Source organism: Scyliorhinus torazame, chromosome 1 (assembly GCF_047496885.1).
Source record: "Scyliorhinus torazame isolate Kashiwa2021f chromosome 1, sScyTor2.1, whole genome shotgun sequence".
NCBI classification, from domain to species: Eukaryota; Metazoa; Chordata; class Chondrichthyes; order Carcharhiniformes; family Scyliorhinidae; genus Scyliorhinus; species Scyliorhinus torazame.
Genome location: NC_092707.1, coordinates 22624766 through 22648501, shown reverse-complemented (window position 1 = coordinate 22648501; position 23736 = coordinate 22624766). Strand labels below are relative to the sequence as shown.

The window sequence follows — 23736 nt, the reverse complement described above, 5'->3', positions numbered from 1 at the left end:
CCGGATGTGCCCTCAACCGGGACGTCCGTGCCCGCCGCACCACCGCCCGAATTGAGGAGGTCGCTGAGGATGATCCGGCCACCGAGACAGATGGACCTATGAAGGCACTTCACCCCCACCGGACTCTTTTTAAACAGGGGGTGAATGTGATGAACGATTACTGCCTTATCATCATGTAAGGTGATGTCCCCTTTAAGACCGGGCTTGGAACACTGGGGACTCCGCCTCTGGCTCCACCCATCTGTGAGCCATGTATAAAGGGCTGCCTCATGGGCTGTGTAGCAGTCAGCACTTGTCTCAGCTCTAACATAGTTCTTAGTCTAATAAAGCCTTCTTTACAGTTTAAACTCTAAGCTTCGTTATTGAGGGTACCTCACCCCCCAGAATCCAACTGAGGGCCACCCCCACCCCCCAGAGACCGCCTAAATAAAGAGACCCCCAGAAAAGCAACCCCCGTTAGAAAGCCCCCCCCAGAAAAATGACCCCTGTGTGGAAGCCAGAGAGGCAATGAAAGCAATTACTGTCGTAACATACACCTGGACAATACACCTGCGGATTAAGGCAGAGGAAGCGTCTCAATTCCTGGAAAGACAAAACAGTGAGATTTGACTGCATTCCAATCACCCCCTTCCCGCTTGAGTGATTTGGAACTGCTCAGCTGGAAATTGACAGCACTTAACCCTCTGCAAAGTAGTTGATGTTTGTATGCTGGCCTTCCTTGCGGGAGGATTCGAGTACAGGAGCAGGGATGTCTTGCTGCAATTCTACAGGGCCTTGGTGAGGCTGCACCTGGAATTTTGTGTGCAGTTTTGGTCTCCATATCTGAGGAAGGATGTTCTAGCTGTAGAGGGAGTGCAGCGAAGGTTTACCAGATTGATTCCTGGGATGGCAGGACTGACGTACGCGGAGAGATTGAATCGGATAGGATTGTATTCGCTGGAGTTCAGAAGAATGAGGGGGGAATCTCATAGAAACCTATAAGATTCTAACAGGACTGGATAGGGTAAATGCAGGAAGGATGTTCCTGATGGTGGGTGTGTCCAGAACCAGGGGGCACAGTCTGAGGATACGGGGGAGACCATTTAGGACAGAAATTAGGAGAAATTTATTCACCCAGAGAGTGGTGAGCCTGTGGAATTTGTTACCACAGGAAGTAGTTGATTCCAAAACATTGTATAATTACATAGAACATAGAACTTAGAACAGTACAGCACAGTACAGGCCCTTCTGTCCACGATGTTGTGCCGACCATTCATCCTAATCTAAGATCAACCTAACCTACACCCCTTCAAGTTACTGCTCTCCATGTGCCTGTCTAAGAGTTGCTTAAATGTCCCTAATGACTCTGACTCCACCACCTCTGCTGGCAGTGCATTCCCACACCCACCACTCTCTGTGTAAAGAACCTACCTCTGACATCTCCCCTATACCTTCCTCCAATCACCTTAAAATTATGTCCCCTCATGACAGCCATTTCTACCCTGGGGAAAAGTCTCTGGCTATCCACTCTGTCCATGCCTCTCATCACCTTGTACACCTCTATCAAGTCACCTCTCTTCCTTCTTCGCTCCAGTGAGAAAAGCCTTAGCTCCCTCAACCTTTCTTCATTAGACATGCCCTCCAGTCCAGGCAGCATCCTGGTAGATCTCCTCTGCGCCCTCTCCAAAGCATCCACATCCTTCCTATAATGAGGCAACCAGAACTGGACACAATATTCCAAGTGTGGTCTAACTAGGGTTTTATAAAGCTGCAGCAAAACCTTGCGGTTCTTAAACTCAATCCACGTGTTAATGAAAGCCAACGCACCATACGCCTTCTTAACAACCCTATCAACCTGGGTGGCAACTTTGAGGGATCTATGTACGTGGATCCCAAGATCCCTCTGTTCCTCCACACTTCCAAGAATCCTGCCTTTAACCCTGTATTCAGCATTCAAATTTGACCTTCCAAAATTAATCACTTCACATTTATCTACGTTGAACTCCATCTGCCGCTTCTCAGCCCAGCTCTGCATCCTGTCAATGTCCTGTTGTAACCTGCAACAACCCCCAACACTATCTACAATTCCACCAACCTTTGTGTCATCGGCCAACTTATTAACCCACCCTCCCACTTTCTCATCCAAGTCATTTATAAAAACCACAAAGAGCAGAGGTCCCAGAACAGATCCCTGCGGAACACCACTGGTCACCGACCTCCAGGCGGAATACTTTCCATCCACTACCTCTCGCTGTCTTCTTTTGGTCAGCCAATTCTGCATCCAGACAGCCAAATTTCCCTGCGTATTTCAACAAGCAGTTATATGTAACACTTGGGGCGAAGGGGATCAAAGGATATGGGGGAAACCAGGACTAGGCTATTGAGTTGGATGATCAGCTATGATTAGAATGAATGGCGGAGCGGGCTGGAAGGGCCGAATAGCCTCCTTCTGCTCCTATTTTGTTCGATGTTTTTACTTGTGGTTAGAGCACGTCAGAGTTACTCAACATGAGCATGTGTGTGTGTGGAAGCTGTGAATCACAACGCAGTGAGGGGAATGAATGAATGGTGTGCAGCTGAAAGATCTGAGGCGTTTAAACACAGGTCACTGCTTTCTCTTTCCAGGAATTGAGGCGTGGTGCATCCTCTGCCTGGACCGGGAGGTGTATTACCCAGGTGAGTGTTACAACAGTAATTCTCTTCACTGCCTCTGTCTGGACTGCTCTCTAGCTTTTAGATAGGCGTTTCTTTCCTGGTAAGCTACCTGACAGGGTCTTTTTTCTGGGGAGCCCCGATGAGAAGCGCTCAAGCTTTTTTACAGGCCAGGGATGACCTCACTTTAGACCAGTGTTTTTCAAACTTTTTTTCCGGGGACCCATTTTTACCAACCGGCCAACCTTCGCGACCCACACCGGCCGACCCTCGCGACCCATGCCGGCCGACCCTCGCGACCCATGCCGGCTGACCTTCGCGACCCATGCCGGCCGACCTTCGCGTCCCATGCCGGCCGACCTTCGCGTCCCACACCGGCCGACCTGCGCGACCCACCATTTTCTGTTACCTTGTTTGTTGCTGACAAAAATGGAGGAAATGGTTTTGGGTCCCTTTGGCCCCAATGGTCCCTTTGTCCCCCCCGAACCTGAAAAAGAAAGGCTGCGACTATATAAAGAAAAATGGGGGCGCACTGTGCAAGCATGCCCGATGATCGGGCACGCATGCGCAGTGCGACCAACTTTTAAAAATCTGTTCCTGGCCGTTTTGAAGGCCGCTCGTAGCCAGCATTATTAAAAGCAGGCTGTTGCGCACGGATTTGCGCAATTGGGAGCGCCGCGACGGACGGCTCTGCGACCCTCCCGACACCCACCGGCGACCCACCCGCGGGTCGCGCCCCTGAGTTTGGCAATGCCTTCTTTAGGCCAAGCTGCTCAATAGGCGAGGCAGTCCGAGTTTGGACTGAGAAACGGGGCTGTAGTCTGTTGCAACACCGAGGCTCTAGGTGGCTCCGTTAGCTGGGTAGGCCCAAGCGGGAAGACCGTCTTCAGCTGGGGCGGAATTGTGGGCGTCAACTGACTTTCACCCATCGAAACAGGTGCCACCAGCACTCTGGTAGTCTGACTTTGGCGTGGCATCAAGCACGTTGTTCTCCCTGGGCGAGTCTGCATGGGTAACCAAAGATCTTCAAGATATTGCAGTGGTAGGTTCGGTGATGGGAGCTTGCTGTGTGCCAATTGGCTGCCAACCTTCCGACACTACAACAGACTTTAAAAGTCCTTCATTGGCTGTAAATTGATTGTGAAGGGTGGTACTTAAATGTAAATCCTTCTTTTCCTTTCTCAAAAAATAACTGCAAATTGTTGAGTTATACAAACCAGAGGGATGCAGCTTCCATTGCAAGCCCGTTCCCAAGGTGAAGGGGCAGCTGTGGGGCTGAATCTCACATGGGACTGACACCCCCAGAAGAGGAGGGTTTGAGAGAGCAGCATTCGATAGTGGTGGAAATACTGCTTCAATCTTGAGTTTGTATGATTTTCGGGCACGTCACTGTCGAAATGCAGGGCCTATTCTGTATCGCACGTCTTAACCTATTCTCAGTAAGTAGGGAGCAGGGCCTTTTTGAATAGCCAGCCATTTTCCTGCACTCTCAAAGCCAGCATTAAGAGACAATTGAAGCAAATCACAAAGTGAGATTACTCACAGTAATGGAAACCCTTTCGGAAATTATAAGAGTTCGGTTGCTACATTCTCCTCGTTTATTCCATTGGCGGTGGCAATGTATTGAACTGGGGCTTTTGTAATCCTGCTCATTTAAGGTGACCCTTTTGTAGAGCTATGTTTTTTCTTGGCGAAGGTGGAAATGTTTATTGTGCTTGGGGGTTGGCAATGCTGATTAAATTCTAGATAGGGCTACATGGACAGTTGCTATGGAAACACAGGAGGAGGCAACACGGGGAAAGACGGCACAGCTGCCAAGGACAATTGGGTGGGTAGACACCTGCCTAGAAGGAAGTCCCCAGCTGGCAGTAGGGGCACAACTGTCAGATCTTTAGCCCAGCGGCATTGAGGGACAACACCCTCCACAGGAAGGGTGTAACCCCTGGCATCAGGAGGGCATGGGAGAGAAAAGAGAGGCAGGTGGCCAAGAGAGGCAAAACTCTCAACACAGGATTGATCGGAGGAGATGGTTCTACCTGGAGATGGCCGAGAACCAGTGTCACAGGCAACTGTTCTGAGACAACTGTTCACAGACGTTTGTGCCCTCGATCCCATAGACCTGGCACCTTGTAGCACTGGTCACCATGCCATGTGGGTAGTTGCCAATGTCATTGTGACTTTGAACCTCTTCACTTAATACTGGCTCAGTCCCAGGTATCGGTTACTGATCTTGGTGACTTCTCGCAGGTTGGTCCACATCACGCCACCCTACAAGACACTGGTGTACTGTTTGTCAGGGTGGCATCGAACATTTATCTCACAGCAGACATGGCCTCACAGTGACCATGAGCAATGGGTTTCAGTGCCATTGCTGGATTTGTCCAAGTGCAGGCCAATATCATTTGAACCCTTGTAGGCATCAAGGCGCAGACTGACTGACCGCCCTCAGTTCCATCCACTCCCTGAACGTCCAACTGGTTTGTGACCACCACAGAAGCTCCCACTCTGTGTGCGCTCACTCTCCTGGAAGCTGCCAGGATGCCTTCCCCCTCTGCCAGTCTGGGCTTTCTCAGATCTTCAACCAACCCTCAATATGTTGATGACCGGATGGACCCTCGGGGACATGGGGTAGCCTGTCAAGACATGGCACCACAAGGTGACCTCTTCCTGCCACCTTCCAGGATGACGACCTCCCTCTCCTCCCTCACAGCCTCCAACATCAGATGGATGAAGTAATCCTTGCTCCAGGTTGCTGTCCTCTGGCTCTGCTGCGACATCGCACTTCCCTCTGGTGCAATGGAAAGCACAAACCACAACTTCGTCCCTCAACCTATCCAGTAGCCTCAATGATGGCTGCAGTGGGTAACTCAGTGAATACTTCCAAATCAACGCCAATTCCTGTCCTCACTGGCTCTAAGTGGACAGAAAACCAGTTTCCATATCGATTAAGGACTCGCCCCCTGGCGTAAATCTGAACTGTTAGTCAATTTTCCACCGGGGATCTTCTGATCAGAAACAAACCCAGATTCTGTTTCATCCCTCGAGGCGGAATCTAAGCGGGACTTGAGCCCACGTTTCTCTCACTTGGAGGCTACCATTCAGCCATGGTCGACACTCATGAAGTCACACCTACACTTGCGAGTAGCATGGTGGACAGTAAGGGTAACTGCAACTGTCAGCCTCCCAGAGTTGGAAATCTACTCTTTACATTCTGAACACTTTGTCCTGAGTGAGAATTGAAATGAGTTTCATAAAAGTAGTGGACACTAGGATCTTGAGGTAATCTTTCCAATCTTATCATCAGGTCGATCCCTCTCTCAATGGTTAGTTAGCACTGCTGCCTCACAGCGCCAGGGACCCAGATTCGATTCCGGCCTCGGGTGACTGTGCGGAGTTTGCACTTCCTCCCCGTGTCTGCATGGGTTTTCCCCGGATGCTCCGGTTTCCTCCCATAGTCCAAAGATGTGCAGGTTAGGTGGATTAGCCATGATGAATGCATAGGGTTATAGAGCTAGGACGGGGGAGTGGGCCTAGGTAGGGTACTCTTTTAAATGGTTAGTGCAGACTCGATGGACCGAATGGTCTCCTTCTGCACTGTAGAGATTAATAGAATCATAGAACTTACAGTGCAGAAGGAGGCCATTCAGCCCATCGAGTCTGCACCGGTCCTTGGAAAGAGCACTCTACCCAACCTTTTTTAGTCACTAAGGGCAATTTATCATGGCCAATCCACCTAACTTGCACATCTTTGGACTGTGGGAGGAAACCGGAGCACCCGGAGGAAACCCACACAGACACGGGGAGAACGAGCAGATTCCACACAGGCAGTGACCCAGCGGGGAATCGAACCTTGGACCCTGGAGCTGCGAAGCAACTGTGCTAACCACTGTGCTACCGTGCTGCCCTATTTGTTCTATGGCCATGCATCAGGGGATAAAGATAATTGCATCAGAGTGTAATGGCAGCCAAGGCAAACACACACACACACAAACAGCCTTAAAGCAAAACCAAATAAAAACACTATAGGGGTCTGAGGTTTACCACTTTGGGTCAATCAAAGCTCATATTGGTTCCAGACATCTGTTTTTAGTGTGTTCAATGTGATGGTTACGGTGAAGGGATATTCTACTGTAATTTCTTGTGGGGAAAAAAGTGTGATAATCTGAGGGCAATTAGGTTTGTGGCCGTGTTGTATGTGGTCCCACGCTGAGGAGAGCGGGAGAGTTCACCTGATGTGACAACATTTATCCTTTATCCAACACTACAAATAGATTATCTGCGCACTTACTTCACTGCTATTAGTGGGAGCTTTCTGTGCACAAGTTGGCTACCATGTTTCCTACAGTAGTGACTACGTTTAAAAATGGGCTGACGCTGTAAAACGTGATGTATCAATGCAAGTTCTTGCTCTTTCTATGTCTCACTAACTCTCTTTCTGTCTAATTCTAATTCTCTGCCTTTAGTGTGTCTCTCTGTGTGTCTCCGTCTCTCTGTGTCGCTGTGGGTCTCTCTCTATATCTCTCTCTGTGTCTGTCTGTGTGTGTGTCTGTGTGTGTCTCTCTCTCTCTATCTCTATCTCTGTGTACCTCTGTGAGTCTCTCTCTGTGTCTCTCTCTCTCTGTGCATGTGTGTGTGTGTCTCTCTGTGTCTCTCTCTGTCTCTTTCTATGTGTCTGCCTATGTGTGTGTGTCTCTTACTCTCTCTGTCTCTCTGTCTCTGTGTGTGTATGTCTCTCTCTATATATATATATATCTGTGTCTCTCTCTGTGTCTCTGTGTGTGTGTGTCTCTCTCTGTGTCTCTCCCTATCTCTTTCTATGTGTCTGTCAGTGTGTGTGTGTGTCTCTCTCTCTCTTTCTCTCTCTCTCTTTGTGTGTCTCTCTCTCTGTCTGTGTGTGTGTCTCTCTTTCTCGCTCTCTCGCTCTTTGTGTGTGTCTCTCTGTCTCTCTCTCTCTCTGTCTCTCTGTCTTCCTCACTGCTCTGTGCTCTCTGGCCAGGATTCTCTATCGAGAATCCCAATCGGGCGTCCCATGAGAGGCGGTATCGGTGCCAGGTGCCAGACCTATTGCCATTTTCCATTGCCCCACTGCCAGCACGTTGTGTACCCCGTGCAGGATAAATGCGTGAATAAGCATGCAGTTAATGGTCTGGAAGCCCAAATCTCTTCCTCCCGCAACCCCCCACCCCCCCCCCCCCTCCCGACCCCCACAGTGGGAAATCCACTGAGTGTGTTGTGGCACTGCCCTGGCGTGGTAGAGCCCTATGGGGGTCAAGGGGGTCAGGGCACTGATAAGTTGCCTCTCTGCCAGGCTGTCAATCACAGTTTAATGGTTCAGACACAGCTGCTTGGTGGGTTGTTTATTTATCTTTCCCTTCAAGCTTGAAGGCATCTCAAGTTCTGCTTTGATGCTAACCACAATGTTTATAAACACTCTTGCCATGATTGACAGCTCTTCGCCACATCAAAGGAGCTATGTGGTTTCACTTCCTCTTTTATCACAGCAAAAAGCACTTAACAGTGTCTAACTAAGTGTGCAAAATATCCTTGGAGTTGTGGCTAAAACATCCTGCCATTTATTCAAATGTTTAAACTGTGTGGATGCAATGTCCTGCTCTGCAATCGAACTTTGTGTGTATGTGTACACTGATAAGTGTGAGGTGATTCATTTTGGTAGGACAAATTTGAATGCGGACTACAGGGTTAACGGCAGGGTTCTGAAGAATGTGGAGGAGCAGAGATATCTCGGAGTTCATGTCCATAGATCTCAGAAAGTTGCCACCCAAGTGGATAGAGCCGTGAAGAAACCCTATAGTGTGTTAGCATTCATTAACAGGGGGATTGAGTTTAAGGGCCATGAGGTTATGCTGCAACTGTACAAGACCTTGGTTAGACCACATTTGGAGTATTGTGTGCAGTTCTGGTCACCTCGTTATAGGAAGGATGTGGAAGCATTGGAAAGGGTGAAAAGGAGATTTACCAGGATGCTGCCTGGATTGGAGGGTAGGTCTTATGAGGAAAGGTTGAGGGAGCTAGAGCTTTTCTCATTGGAGCAAAGGAGGATGAGAGGTGACTTAATTGAGGTGTATAAGATGATGAGAGATAGATAGAGTGGACGTTCAGCGACCTTTTCCTCGGGTAGATGTAGCTGTTACCAGGGGGCATAACTATAAGGTTCATGGTGGAAGATATAGGAGGGATGTCAGAGGTAGGTTCTTTACTCAGAGAGTGGTTGGGGCGTTGAACGCACTCCCAGCTATGGTAGTGGAGTCGGACACTTTAGGAACTTTCAAGAGGTTATTGGATAGGCACATGGAGTGCACTAGAATGATTGGGAGTAGGTTGATTTGATCTTAGTTTCAGAATAGTTCGGCACAACATCGTGGGCCAAAGGGCCTGTACTGTGCTGTACAGTTCTATGTTCTAACAATCTAAAACCTTTCACTAATCTAAATGTTGATAGAACAAAGAACAATACAGCACAGGAACGGGCCCTTCGGCCCTCCAAGCCTGTACCGGTCATGATACCAACCTTGGCCAAAACCCTCAACACTCCCTGGTGAAAGATACTTGTTGATATGAGCAGTAGTACACATGTTTTTATGGGGATGCTAATCAAACGCACTGGGGAGGAAAGGGAATTGAAAGGTGTGCGTGGGCTTAAATGAAGCAGAGGAAGTGGAGGCTCATGTAGAATGTAGACACTGACATACACTGGCTGGGCCGATTTGGTCTTCTTCTGTGATTCTGTTATTCAGAACCCTGTGAATTCCATTGTTTTTAAATGTCATTGAATGTACAGCACAGAAACAGGCCATTCGGCCAATCGTGTCTGCACCTGCTCTCCAAACGAGCATCATGACTTATTGCCATTCTCCTGCCTTTCCCCTGTTGCTCGTTTTAGCCGTAGTTTCATTGCTCTTGTTCTATTACCTTTGCTCTTGAGTCGCCAGGTATCTTTCTGATACCGGCAAGTGGTTCAAGTCCGAGTAATGATCAGTAATCCAACACACCGCTTAGTAAGAGTTAAATCAAGGCACATTTATTATATACAGTAATCAATACTTATACATTAATTCTACTTCTAAGCTACTTCCTACAACTAACAGGCCAATACTTAACTTTGGAAATGGCCCACCAGGTCAGGGAAACGAATGGCCTATCGTATGGGTTCTGAGCCTGCGGGATTCAAAGCTGGTACAGGTCGATAGCCAGGAGCGCCTGTCTCGTAGCGAGCGTTGGAGTAAGACTTACGATTCTAGCGGCTGTTGTAGAAGGTCAGCAGAAGGGTCTCGAAGGGTGCGGAGAGGAGAAGAAGGGTCGATTTGAACTTGGACTCTATTCTTATAGTCTCCAGGGGCTTCCCGCTTTTCGGGGCGGACCCTGTACCTGGTTCCAAGTGATTGGACTTCGTCCCAATCACTTGGTTCGATATTCTCCAATGCTGGAGCGATTCCTTGATCGATGGGCGGTTTTGGGGTGGTCGTTCACCTCTCTTTGTGTAGGCTCCTGCTGGTGCCGAAAAGTCTGGATTGGCTTTGTGTGTCTAATTTGTTGCACATTGTTCCTGGGGATTGCTAATTTATATTCAGATGGCTGGTGTGTTATGTTGATGGCTGCAGGTATCGATTCTGTCTGGCCTCCCCAGAGGCGAATACACAATTTTACCTGCAGCTGCCTGTTTGAGTCCTGTTGACTGATTTTCCCATCAGCCTCTTCCGTTCGCCATTTTAAATCGGGGTTTGGCCATTCTAATCGGGAGTCAGCTATTTTACATGGCTACACCCCCCACACCCCTGCACATTGCTTCCATTCACACAATCAGCTAAATGTCCTGTTGAACGCCTCGATTGAAACCTGCCTCCACCACACTTCCAGCCAGCGCATTCCAAACACCAGACACTCGTTGCGTGAAAACGTTTTTGCCTCTTTCACAAATCACTTTAAATCTGTGACCTCTCGTTCTTGATCCTTTTAAGAGTGGGAACAGTTTCTCCCTATCTCGTCTGTGCAGCCCCCTCATGATTGTGAACATCTCTATCAAATCTCCTCTCAGCCTTCTCCTCTCCAAGAAGAACAGTGCCAACCTCTCCAATCTATCCTCATAACTGAAGTTTCTCATCCCTGGAACCATTTCTGTAAACCTCGTCTGCCCTCTCTCCACTGCGCTCACATCCTTCCTATAGTGTGGCGCCATGAACTGTACACAATATTCCAGCTGAGGTCTAACTAGTGTCTTGTACAAGTTCAGCATAACCACCTTGTTCTTGTACCCTCTGCCCCTATTAATAAAGCCCAGAATGCTATATGCTTCATTAACTGCTCTCTCCAACTGTCCTGCCACCTCTAATGACTAAACACATCAATAAATGGGAACCGAGCAAATTGGTCGAATGGATTGAAGTGGATGGTTTAAATTCCTTCCATAGCCACCGCATGTAAAGTCTGCTGATCTTCCCACTGTTCAGCCCAGGCCTGGTATTCAGCAAGCACAGCAGAACCCCCAATCATATATCAGCAAGAGTGAGATTTCAGAGAAGAGCTTTTTGTTTGGACGATGTAGTTAATCAAATAGTGTGATCGCGGTTTGGTGCAGAGGGAACTTGGCCTGTCCGCACCAGGGCGGGATTTATGACCAGAGGGAGACATTTTGCCTCATTTCCGTGCTGCAATGCAATGCTGTTTGCAGCGAATGGCTGGTGTCAGATTTTCGTATTAAATACAAGCGACTAAGGCAAATGGTGCAATAATGTCTTGCCTGTCACTCCCCAGACGTTTGAAGTGTGTCCCGCTTCAAAAGAGCACCGACATTAATGGCCATCCATGGTTGCTAGGCAACAAGATTGAAGAGGGCAGTGTTTGAAGGGGCGGTGAAAACAAAACTGGTTTTGGCCTTTTGATTGATTGATTGATTTGATTTATTGTCACATGTACCGAAGTACAGTGAAAAGTATTTTTCTGCGGCCAAAGGAACGTACACAGTATGTACATAGTAGACAAAAAAGAATTGACAGAGTACATTGACAAATGGTACATCGACAAACAGTGATTGGTTACAGTGCGGAACAAGGGACCAAACACAGCAAATACATGAGCAAGAGCAGCACAGGGCGTCATGAATAGTGTTCTTACAGGGAACAGATCAGTCCGAGGGGATGTCGTTGAGGAGTCTTGTAGCTGTGGGGAAGAAGCTGTTCCTATGTCTGGATGTGCGAGTCTTCAGACTTCTGCACCTTCTGCCTGATGGAAGGGTCTGGAAGAAGGTAATGCCTGGGTGGGAGGGGTCTCTGATAATGCTGACTACCTTCCTGAGGCAGCGGGAGGTGTAGACAGAATCAATGTGGGGGTGGCAAGCTTGTGTGATGCGTTGGGCTGAGTTCACCACACTCTGCAGTTTCTTGCGATCTTGGGCCGAGCAGTTGCCATACGAGGCTGTGATGCAGCCGGATAGGATGCTCTCTATGGCACATCTGTAGAAGTTTGTGAGAGTCGATGCAGACATGCCAAATTTCTTTAGATTCCGTTGGAAGTGGAGACGTTGTTCGGATTTCCTGACTGTTGCATCAATGTGGCTTTTCCAGCAAGCCAAATCATGCCGGAAAGGCATTGGTGTGTTAATGTCGCACACTGTTACTAATGTGCAAATCCGGCAGCCAATTCGTTCACGTTGGAGGTGCACTCTGAGTCACAAATCTCCAGAACTGATCAGTCGATTTCTGCATCTTGCCCTTGGCCGCTCAGTTATTTTTAAGGATTTAAGAATTTGGGGATTTGTGTATTAGCTGATCTATAGACTCACTGCAGTGAGCTAGAGTTGGCGATTAAGTACAAGTTATGGCATTAAATATTTTTGAGATCAACAGGTGCAGGAAGGGTACAAAAAGGCTAACTCAAGGCATTTGCCATGCGATGCCATGTTGCAGCACGATTTGGCCCCAAATGGCCTTTATTGGCTGCCCTGACTGACATCGATGGGAATCCATCCATTTGAAGTGGGAGCTGAAGATCCAGTGCTCTCAGGATGCCAAGGAAGGTTGGCCAGCATCAGATTAGCCTTATGCGTGCCCGGCCAGTGTCTGGAGTTCCAGGCGCGCAGCAGACTTCACTTTGTTTGTGCATAGCGCAGAGACTTTGAATGAAGGCTGTGTTGGCACAGATAGCTGCCCAGGGCCTGGAGAACCGCTATGCTTGATGGGGATGCTCCAGGCATTTTTTTTTGCAGCATGTTTATTCTTTACACGGAATGTCTGAATGGGTGGCAGAAGCAAGTGAGAGTGCCCGTCAGCGCAAATCATGATTGGTTCGCATCTGCAGGGTTGTCACTGACAGCGCTGTCAGTCCTCCCGGGGACAGTTCGAGGGTCTCACTATTGTGAATAATTCATGGCAAAAACCCATCTGGGCATGGAAAAAGGCAGTTCGTCGGACATTTGCTAACTCAGCAGATAGTTGCCTAATACCCATAATTGTGTATTTTCCCCAGTGGACATTATTGAAGTCTTGAATTGTGACTCTCTGAGACCATCAATTCAAATGTGTAGTTTGAAAGGCATCGCTTGACTGGTGCAAAGCGTTTAATTATTTTGATTTATACTTTGAGGAGTTCACCATCGGATCGTTCGACCAGCCTTGCTCAAGAATGCTCTTCTTCAAGCCCTCCGCCCCTCCACCTCTTTTCTGTTAAGATGCTCATTAATTCCTATCCCTTTGACCAGCGGTGATTGGTCACCTTTGAGCATAGAACATAGAACATACAGTGCAGAAAGAGGCCATTCGGCCCATCGAGTCTGCACCATCCCAGCCCTCACTTCTACCCTAACCCCATAATCCATTAACCCCTCCTAACCTTTTTGGTCACTAAGGGCAAATCATCACGGCCAATCCACCTAACCTACACGTCTTTGGACTGTGGGAGGTAACCGGAACACCCGGAGGAAACCCACGCACACACGGGGAGAACGTGCAGACTCCGCACAGACAGTGACCCAGCAGGGAATAGAACCTGGGACCCTGGCGCTGTGAAGCCACAGTGCTATCCACTTGTGCTGTCGTGCTATCCTAATGCTGCCTGCTGTGGCTCAGTGTTTGTAACAGGCCTGTGAAGAACATTGGACTGCGTTAAAGAAGCCATATCATTCTTGTTGATTGTTGCTGTTGACTTAAATCTATCTGATGCTCATTCAATGGGCTGGATTCTCCCCCGGATGGGGAAGCCCACTTCCAACGTCGGGCAGAAGGCTGCCGATCCTGTTCCGATGCTCCAGCCCCCCCCCGCTGGCGTCGGGTCGAGGTTTGCGCCCTGCGCCAGTGAGAGGATGCAGGTCTGGACACCATGGGCGAAATTCTCCCCCAACGGCGGGATGCCCGCCGTCTGGCGCCAAAGCCGGCGCCAATCAGATGGGCATCGCGCCGGCAAAAAGGTGCGGAAGTCTCCGCATCTTTGGCGGCCTAGCCCCAACATTGAGGGGCTAGGCCGACGCCGGAGGGATTTCCGCCCCGCCAGCTGGCGGAAATGGCGTTTGTTGCCCCGCCAGCTGGCGCGGAAATGCGGCGCATGCGCGGGAGCGTCAGCGGCCGCTGTCAGTTTCCCAGCGCATGCGCGGGAGCGTCAGCGGCCGCTGTCAGTTTCCCGCGCATGCGCAGTGGGGAGAGTCTCTTCCGCCTCCGCCATGGTGGAGGCCGTGGCGGAGGCGGAAGGGAAAGAGTGCCCCCACGGCACAGGCCCGCCCGCGGATCGGTGGGCCCCGATCGCGGGCCAGGCCACCATGGGGGCACCCCCCGGGGTCAGATCGCCCTGCGCCCCCCCCCAGGACCCCGGAGCCCGCCCACGCCACCTGGTCCCGCCGGTAAATACCAGGTTTGATTTACGTCGGCGGGACAGGCAATTCCTGGGCGGGACTTCGGCCCATCCGGGCCGGAGAATCCAGCGGGGGGTCCCGCCAACCGGCGCGGCCGGATTCCCGCCCCCGCCCAATCTCCGGGAGCGGAGACTTCGGCGGGGGCGGGATTCACGGCGGCCAACGGCCATTCTCCGACCCGGCGGGGGGTCGGAGAATGACGCCCCAAATTCTCCGGGCCCGTGTGATTCCCCACCTCTCTGGGCTGGACATCACATGAGAATTGGTGCAGGTCTTGACAAATGTAGACCGGACATGGTGGACCAACGGGGTAACTCTTTTCAGGGAATTTCCCCCCAAGTCCATCAGAGGGCCCTCCCCACCCACATTGCAAGACCTGCCCACCCTGCACCCAACAAACCCTCTCACCAGAACCCCCCCCCCCCGCCCAAGAATAGAGACCCCTGCCTGGAAGCTAGAGAGCAGTCCAGTCAGAGACAGTGAAAAAAGATCACTGCTTTAAAACCCACCTCTGCAATACACCTGTCGGCTCAGGCAGAGGGAACAGCACCTGTCAATTGCTGGAAAGAAAAAAGTCAGCTGGGTTTAAACCCCCTCAGATCTTTGATGTGGTTGACTCTTAAAATCCCCCGGGGTAAACGCTGGCCTGGCCAACGATGCCCACTTCTCATGAACAATTTTTAAAAAAAAATTTGCCTGATCCACGGTTTGGTACATACCAGTTTCAACTTGGCTTCCAGAGTTTAATTCTGACATTTACCTTGCGTAGGTCAGCAATTCTGCTCCCCCAGGATCATTGAGAGTCAATCGGTCCCATGTTGCAGACACACATACAAGGAAAACAGCTAATACTATTTGGGGGTCTCACAAAATGCACATGGGATAACATCAAGCTGATCCTTGAGACCATGCTGATGGTTGATAAAACCTGTGTTCCCAGCGCTTCACTGTGTTGCGGTGAAACATGGACAACTTGCAACGATCAAGAAAAGAAGCTCAGTGTTTTCCATCTTTGATTGCGGTGCATTTATGAGCGTGTTCTGAGGAGGACAACACCATAAATGCGGCAGTCCTCTGGTAGGAGATGCTCCTGAGCTTGTTACCATTTGTCAGACAGAGCTAGCTTTGTTGGCTCAGGTTATGGAAGACAGTCAGACACCCGAGGGTACTTCTGTACGGTGGGGTAGCGGGAGACAGACGACCAGCGGGACGTCCAAACCTCCACTTTAAGGAAGCTTGCAAGCGTGACCTGAAGGCCCAAGCATCGAGCATCACACCTGGGGTTCACTGGCCGATGACAGAGGGAAATGGCGACACCTCCTGTGGGCTGGCACGCACCGCCACCATGACTTTCATATAATTTACAGTGCAGAAGGAGGCCATTCGGTCCATCGAGTCTGCACCGGCTCTTGGAAAGAGCACCCTACCCAAGCTCACACTTCCACCCTAACCCCATAACCCAGTAACCCCACCCAACACTAAGGGCAATTTTGGACACTAAGGGCAATTTATCATGGCCAATCCACCTAACCTGCACATCTTTGGACTGTGAGAGGAAACCGGAGCACCCGGAGGTAACCCATGCACACACGGGGTGAACGTGCGGACTCCGCACAGGCAGTGACCCAAGCCGGGAATCGAACCTGGGACCCTGGAGCTGTGAAGCAATTGTGCTAACCACTATGCTACCGTGCTGCCCCGACCAGTGGGTACAATGGCTTGGCAACAGACTCCGAGCGCCAGAAACAGTAACCCACGACGACACCCGGCAACCTCATGCGTGGCACCCCTGGAAGAATCTGTCCCCCAAGGATCGGCCTCTTCAGCCACCAGCAAAGGTGCTCGCGAGGAGGACCACTCCAGGGGCTGGTTTAGCACAGGGCTAAATCGCTGGCTTTAAAAGCAGACCAAGGCAGGCCAGCAGCACGGTTCAATTCCCGAACCAGCCTCCCCAAACAGGCGCCGGAAAGTGGTGACTAGGGGCTTTTCACAGTAACTTCATTTGAAGCCGACTTGTGACAATAAACAATTTTCATTTCATTCATTTGAAATGGAGTTGTTTGCTGCCTGTTAATTATCTTTCGTAAACGGAAGGATGTCGAAGTGGAATTTGCATAGGCAGAAAATGCAAGCACACAAACCTACTGAACGAAAGCAGGCCGATATTGGAGGTGTTATCTTTTGATGAAACTTGCAAAAGCCCCAGGTCTGTTTAACTGTGCATAAAATATGTCAGGGTAGTATTTGAAGAGCAGCCTGGAGTCCTTCCCAGTCACTATTAATCCTTCAAGCCCTTCTTATTTACTGTCTCTCAGACCTTGCTAGCTGCAGACCAGGTGCCGCATTCCCGACATAACGGTGACTTCAAAAGTAATTTGCTGCTTATGAAGCACTTTGGGAAATCCCAAGGGCTTTGCAGGCAATCAAAGAAAGTTCTTTCCTCCTCTTCACAAACTACCCGGCGTGCAGCCGAATAAAATCATGTCCAGCGCCACTGTGTTAACTTGCTTATTTAAAGTCGATTGGTGACACCGAATGGAAGGTTGAGGTGTGCGGCACTCGTGCTCTGTAATTACTGTTTACTATGCCACTGAGTTATGGCAAGAATTTCAGGAGCCCAGCATGAAATATGGATGTGCCTGAATTGTGAAATAAATTGTCGCGCCAATTTCCCATCTCATCCCCTTATCAAAGATGCTGGAGAAAGGAAGCCAAGCATTAACCTCTATTTCCCCATAACACTATTATATGGAAAGACACAGCGTGAAGTCTTCGCAAGCACTGACTTCTCCTTTGTCGCAGGTTAACATTGCCCACCTTTTAAATCTCTTTCAATCAAAGCATTTGTGTTGGGTCAAGGGAGGGCAGGGGAAGCCTGTTGATTTGCAACACAGAATGCAAATCAATTTCAATTGCAACGTCTGAAGAAGAATTTTCATGCAAGATTCTCCTGTACTGAACTATTATATTTATGTGACAATAATGAGTTTGGTAAGATTGTTATGTTTTGGGACACTAATGCTCATAATCTTTTATTGTCACAAGTACAAAATTACTGTGAAAAGCCCCCTAGTCGCCACATTCCGCCGCCTGTTCGGGGAGGCCGGTATGGGAATTGGACCCGCGTTGCTGGCCTTGTTCTGCACCACAAACCAGCTGTCTAGCCCACTGAGCTAAACCGGCCACTGTCTATAAACTTAAGGTAAAATGAAAGGGGACCAAGTGATCCAGTCTGAAGACATTGGTGGATTGATTGTTAGAGATTAAAAGGAGGTGGGCAGGGGAGGCATATTGTTCTGCGAGGAAGCACGTGCAGGGTGTTTGAACTTGGTGGCAATGATAGCAACCTGTGTATTAACAGTGGATAGACTGTGAGTCTCCAAAGTCCCAGAAAAGTGTTGAGAATGTCAGGTTGTAAACAGTTGTGCTTTGAACTGTCCATTTCACCAAAGTAAGTTGGGGTCTCGGGGATGGCTAATCAGCATTTCTACCTGGATACAAAGTCATGTGATTCACATTGTTAGTGGTTACCCCTGCTGTCTCACAGCGTCTGGGATTCGGGTTCGATCCTGATCTTGGGTAACTGTGTGGAGTTTCCACTTTCTCCCCATGTCTACGTGGGTTTCCTCCGGGTGCTCCGGTTTCCTCCCACAGTCCAAAGATGTACAGGTTAGGTGGATTGGCCTTGATAAATTTACCCTTAAGACGGGGTAACCGGGAGGGGGATTGTGCCTAGATGGGGTGCTCTTTCGAAGTGTCGGTGCAGACTCACTGGGCGGAATGGCCTCTTTCTGCACTGTAGGGATTCTATGAATCTATGATTGTCATGGTGATGGACTTCAAGATGGGAAGGGTACAGAGGAAGCCATTGTGATATCACATTATAGATCTTCTTAAAATATCACTGAAAATATAGACAGGTTAGTCTGGTAAGGTTGTGAAGAGAAAAGGGAGAGGGTCTTTATGGTCATCACAGCTGAATACTGGTGAAAGCTGACGTTAAGATTGTAAAGACCAAAGTGTGAGGAATTAAAATAATGTTGTGAGATTCACCTAGTTTATGTTTATGCTAAAGGGAGGATCTCCAGCCATACTCTCATTGTGAAGTCAGAAGTTACCAGGCTGAGAGAGGGAGAGAACCGAAGGCCGGTCTCGACGCATTCACTCCGTTTCTCTCTCCACAGATGCTACCAGACCTGCTGAGTTTGTCCAGCATTTTTTTGTTTTTATTTTGGAACAGAAGTAAAACCCTTGTGAGCTGGCACTCACTGATTCCGGGAGAATCGAATGTCTTCTTCAAGGAGGGTGTGACAGGGCGGTGGGCAACCAGCAGTCCGCGGGCTGAATGCGGCGCACCAGAGTGCAGCCCACGAGACGTTTTGTTGGCTGTTGTTCACGTGCACGGTTTCCAGACGCTGCCGGTTTCTGACCTTGTAGATTTTTTTCCTCCTGGTATTGCCAAAGCGCCACGCATGTAAAACAATGGTGCGTGAAGTGAGGTGCGTGCCGATTGTCCACAATGGATGGGGGGGCTGTGCGTTCCCTCCGCGCCCATGTTCCGTGCTTGACGCCCAGATTTCTTTTTTTTTTACCATTTGAAGTTGATGACAGTTCTATTAATGTATGATTGGTTAAACATTTTCTGTCACTTGTTATGGAACATTTGGTGTGTATTAATTGCATTTAATCTTATTCATGGGGTCATGATTCGTGAAAAGTCCTGATTTCAATCTTGTGGCCCACTGAGGTGAAAGAGGTTCACTCATGCGGCCCACTGACCAGCCTAGGTTGCGTAATACTGTTGTAACACATATTTAATTGTATTTTTCAGTTATGCTAAAAGTCAGAGGGGGTATTCTGTTTTGTAGTTTATAGTAAATGTTGCCTACAAAAATAGTGTTTAGTCATTGGAGTTTGTAGTCTTTTATTACAGTAAAAGTCTCAATGTGAAACCTTGTCATGTAATTTATTCATCTATTAACTGGAAGTTTCAATTTCTTAAAAGTTATTGGTCTTCAAACTTAGCATTGATATATAACATGCATCGTGCATTTGATCGTCGTTGGCGCTTTAACCTGGTCGCCACACTACCAGAAGGATGTGGAGGCTTTAGAGAGGGTGCAGAAGAGATTTACCAGGATGTTGCCTGGTACGGAAGGCATTAGCTATGAGGAGAGGTTGGAGAAACTTGGTTTGTTCTCACTGGAACGTCGGAGATTGAGGGGCGACCTGATAGAAGTCTACAAGATTATGAGGGGCATGGACAGAGTGGATGGTCAGAAGCTTTTTCCCAGGGTGGAAGAGTCGATTACTAGGGGGCATAGGTTTAAGGTGTGAGGGGAAAAGTTTAGAAGAGATTGTACGAGGCAAGTTTTTTATACAGAGGGTGGTGGGAGCCTAGAACACGCTGCCGGAGGAGGTGGTGGAATCAGATATGATAGTGACTTTTAAGGTGGGTCTTGACAAATACATGAATAGGATAGAAATAGAGTGTAGATGGTCCCCGTTTCGCACCGTCTTGAAACGCGACGGCGTTCACGACGGCGTGAACACTTGGGCTCCATTTGGGAGAATCGCCCCCGTAGTGTTCAATTGTTCTGTGTTTGATTATCTGAGTCTGTTCACTCTTGATATTTGATTAGATGAGCCTGGATGTGGACTGGGGGGCGGGGGGGGCGGGAGGGAAGGGGGGTGGGGGGGGTGGGGGGGGAGGGGAGGGGGGGGGTGGGGGGGGGGGGAGGGGAGGGGGGGGTGGGGGGGGGGAGGGGAGGGGGGGAAGTAAACAAAGCTGTGGAAATATCTGGAAGCTCGAGCTAAAAGCATGGCATAGAGACTTTAAAGCATTGTTAAAGCCCTTGCAAATAAAGTTCCTGCACACATAGAAACTTGTGTCATCTGTGCTATGAACCAAGGTATATAAAATACATAACAGAAGATATTATTAGGTTACACCGATATATAAACTACAAATCTATTCTGGAATAAAGAACAAAGAAAAGTCCAGCACAGGAACAGGCCCTTCAGCCCTCCAAGTCTGTACCGTTCATGATTACCACCCTTGGCCAAAACCCTTCGCACTTCCTTGTGCCGTATCCCTCTTTACCCATCCTATCCATGTATTTGTCGAGATGCTTTTTTAAAAAATAAATGTTTTATTAAAGTTTTTCCAATCAGCGTTTTTACATAACAAAAATAGAAATACAGATGGTAATTAAAAAAAATAATAAGCGTAGCCCAAAGCTTATAATACAACTAATTACAAAACAGATTTTTTTTTTAAAAACAGAGCAAGGTGGGTTTTGTCTCCATGCCCAACTCACATGATATCAACAGTATCCCCCCCCCACCTGAACCCCCCCTCCACCCGAGGATGCTGCTGCTGCTGACACTTACTGCTCCCCTAGAAAGTCAAGGAAAGGTTGCCACCGCCGGGAGAACCCCATCAAGGACCCTCTCGAGGCGAACTTTATTTGCTCCAGGCTGAGGAACCCCGCCATATCGCTAACCCAGGTCTCCACGCTCGGGGGTTTCGAGTCCCTCCACATTAACAAAATCCGTCTCCGGGCTACCAGGGAGACAAAGGCCAGTATCTCGGCCTCTTTCACTTCCTGCACTCCCGGATCCTCCACCACCCCAAATATCACTACTGGTGGACTCGCCTTCACTCGAGCGTCCAAAACCCTAGGCATCACCCTTGCAAACCCCTGCCAGAATCCTTTAAGCGCTGGGCATGCCCAAAACATATGGGCATGGTTCGCCGGACTCCCTGCAAACCTCGGGCACCTGTCCTCCACCCCAAAAAACCTACTCATTCTTGCCGCCATTGTATGCGGCCGATGCACCACCTTAAACTGGATTAATCCGAGCCTGGCAGAATGATGAGGAGGAGTTCACCCTGCCCAGGGCATCGGCCCACAGGCCCTCATCCAGCTCCTCGCCCAGCTCCTCCTCCCACGTATCGTTCAACTCCCCCACTGAGGCTTCCTCTACCTCCTGCAGCTCCTGATATATGTCCGACACCTTCCCCTCCCCTACCCAGATGCCAGCCACCACCCTATCCTGGATCCTATGTGGGGGCAGCCGCGGGAATGTCCCCACCTGTTTTCTAAGGAAGTCCCGAACCTGAAGGTACCTGAACGCATTCCCCGGGAGCAGGCCGAACCTTTCCTCCAGCGCCTGCATGCTGGGAAAAGCTCCGAGTGTAAACAGGTCCCCCATCCTCCTAATATCTGCCCTATACCAGCCTTGGTACCCCCCATCCATCCTACCCGGAGCAAATCTGTGGTTATTCCATATCGGGGTCCACACAGAGGCCCCCTCCTCTCCCCTGTGTCTCCTCCACTGCCCCCAGATCCTCAGTGCCGCCGTCGCCACTGGACTTGTGGTGTATCGTGCCGGCGAGGACGGCAGCGGAGCCGTAACAAGTGCCCCTAGACTGGTGCCTCAACACGACGCCGCCTCCAGCCGCCCCCTCCTCCATCATCCATTTCCTAATCATGGCCACATTGGCCGCCCAGTAATAACTGCAGAAGTTCGGCAGAGCCAGTCCTCCCCCGGCTGGCTGTGCTCCAAGAATACACTTTTGTCGAGATGCCTTTTGAATGCCGTTCTGGTCACCGCATTATAGGAAGAACGTGGAGACTTTGGAGCGGGTGCAGAGGAGATTTACCAGGATGTTGCCTGGTATGGAGGGAAACTCTTATGAGGAAAGGCTGATGGACTTGAGGTTGTTTTCGTTGGAGAGAAGAAGGTTAAGAGAAGACTTAATAGAGGCATACAAAATGATCAGGGGGTTAGATAGGATCGACAGTGAGAGCCTTCTCCCGCGGATGGAAATGGCTAGCACGAGGGGACATAGCCTTAAACTGAGGGGTAATAGATATAGGACAGAGGTCAGAGGTAGGTTCTTTACGCAAAGAGTAGTGAGGCCGTGGAATGCCCTACCTGCTACAGTAGTGAACTCGCCAACATTGAGGGCATTTAAAAGTTTATTGGATAAACATATGGATGATAATGGCATAGCGTAGGTTAGATGGCTTTTGTTTCGGTGCAACATCGTGGGCCAAAGTGCCTGTACTGCGCTGTATCGTTCTATGTTCTATGTTCTATAATGTATCTGCTTCCACAACCTCCCCTGGCAACGCGTTCCAGGCACTCACCACCCTCCGCGTAAAACACCTGCCTCGCACATCTCTTCTAAACTTTGCCCCATGGACCTTAAACCTTTGCCCCCTGGTGACTGACCCCTCCACCCTGGGAAAGAGTGCCTGCCCATCCATTCTATCCATGCCTCTTATAACAATTCTGTGAACTGCATGTTCTGGATCCGAAGCAGATACAGGGATTGCACCACGGATAAAGAAAGAAAATATTTTGTGATACTAGTAATTGAAAATGAATTAATCGAAGGGAACAAAGATACATTTGACAATGATGATTCACATATTATCTTGGAGGCCTTTCTGTTTCAATATATATACGAGATAATATTTCAGCTTTCATCACTAATTGGCCACATGGGGTGGAGGGAAGGAGGTGTGTCTTCACTATGCCTCATCTGTCCTGGTGTGGGGCAGGTTTGATGGACCATCCCGACCCATCAGGTTCATACTCGACTTATCTCTTCAGCAGATGTGCTACATCAGTGATGGGAAAATGATTGTTGGGGGTCAGAGCAGGTATCAAAAGCAGCTTGTGAGGTCTAACTATGAGCATTAATCCCAGGAGATTGGTTAGTAAAGGCGGTAAGTATGAACGAAAGGCGCCCTGCACAAAGGGCTCAGTGTTTCTCTCTGCGATGGATTCGCTTTCTCTCAGGCCGCGGAGCAGCTTTATGTCTCCGCTGCGGTCTGTGACTGTGGCAGGGTTGGACGGTCAACGCGTCTTCTCCATCAGTGAAGCCAGAGAACACAGACAGATTGCGCAGCAACAGTTGCTGGTGAGGCCCAGCCCTCCTTGCAAAGAGAAGCAGCTTCTTCCTTCAGCTGTTACACGGAAGCAACAAGAAAGATTATTTGCAGGATTGATTTCGCTTGGTCCGCCTCGCGTGGACAAGGCAGCAGTGGCCTGGAAATGGTTTACCATTCCATTTCTCTCCATCACCACCACCACCACAGAGCTTGGTTCAGGCAGGAGCCGTTTGACGGTGCAGGCCCTACTCAATTTAAGCTGGCAGGAGGTAGAAGTTTCAAGTTATTATTCTGGGGCTCGGAGAAGCAGGATGGGCTCCTCTGGTTTCCGTAAGAATTATA

The 23736-nt window shown here is 49.4% G+C and overlaps 1 long non-coding RNA gene across 1 annotated transcript in view; it reads left to right on the top strand.

Moving 5' to 3' along the window:
- LOC140429340 (uncharacterized) overlaps nucleotides 1-23736 on the top strand; it is a 312337-nt gene that overhangs the window by 92634 nt on the left and 195967 nt on the right. The window contains exon 2 of the long non-coding RNA XR_011949044.1: nucleotides 2605-2655. This is a non-coding gene — a long non-coding RNA (uncharacterized lncRNA). The remainder of the gene's footprint in view (nucleotides 1-2604; nucleotides 2656-23736) is intronic.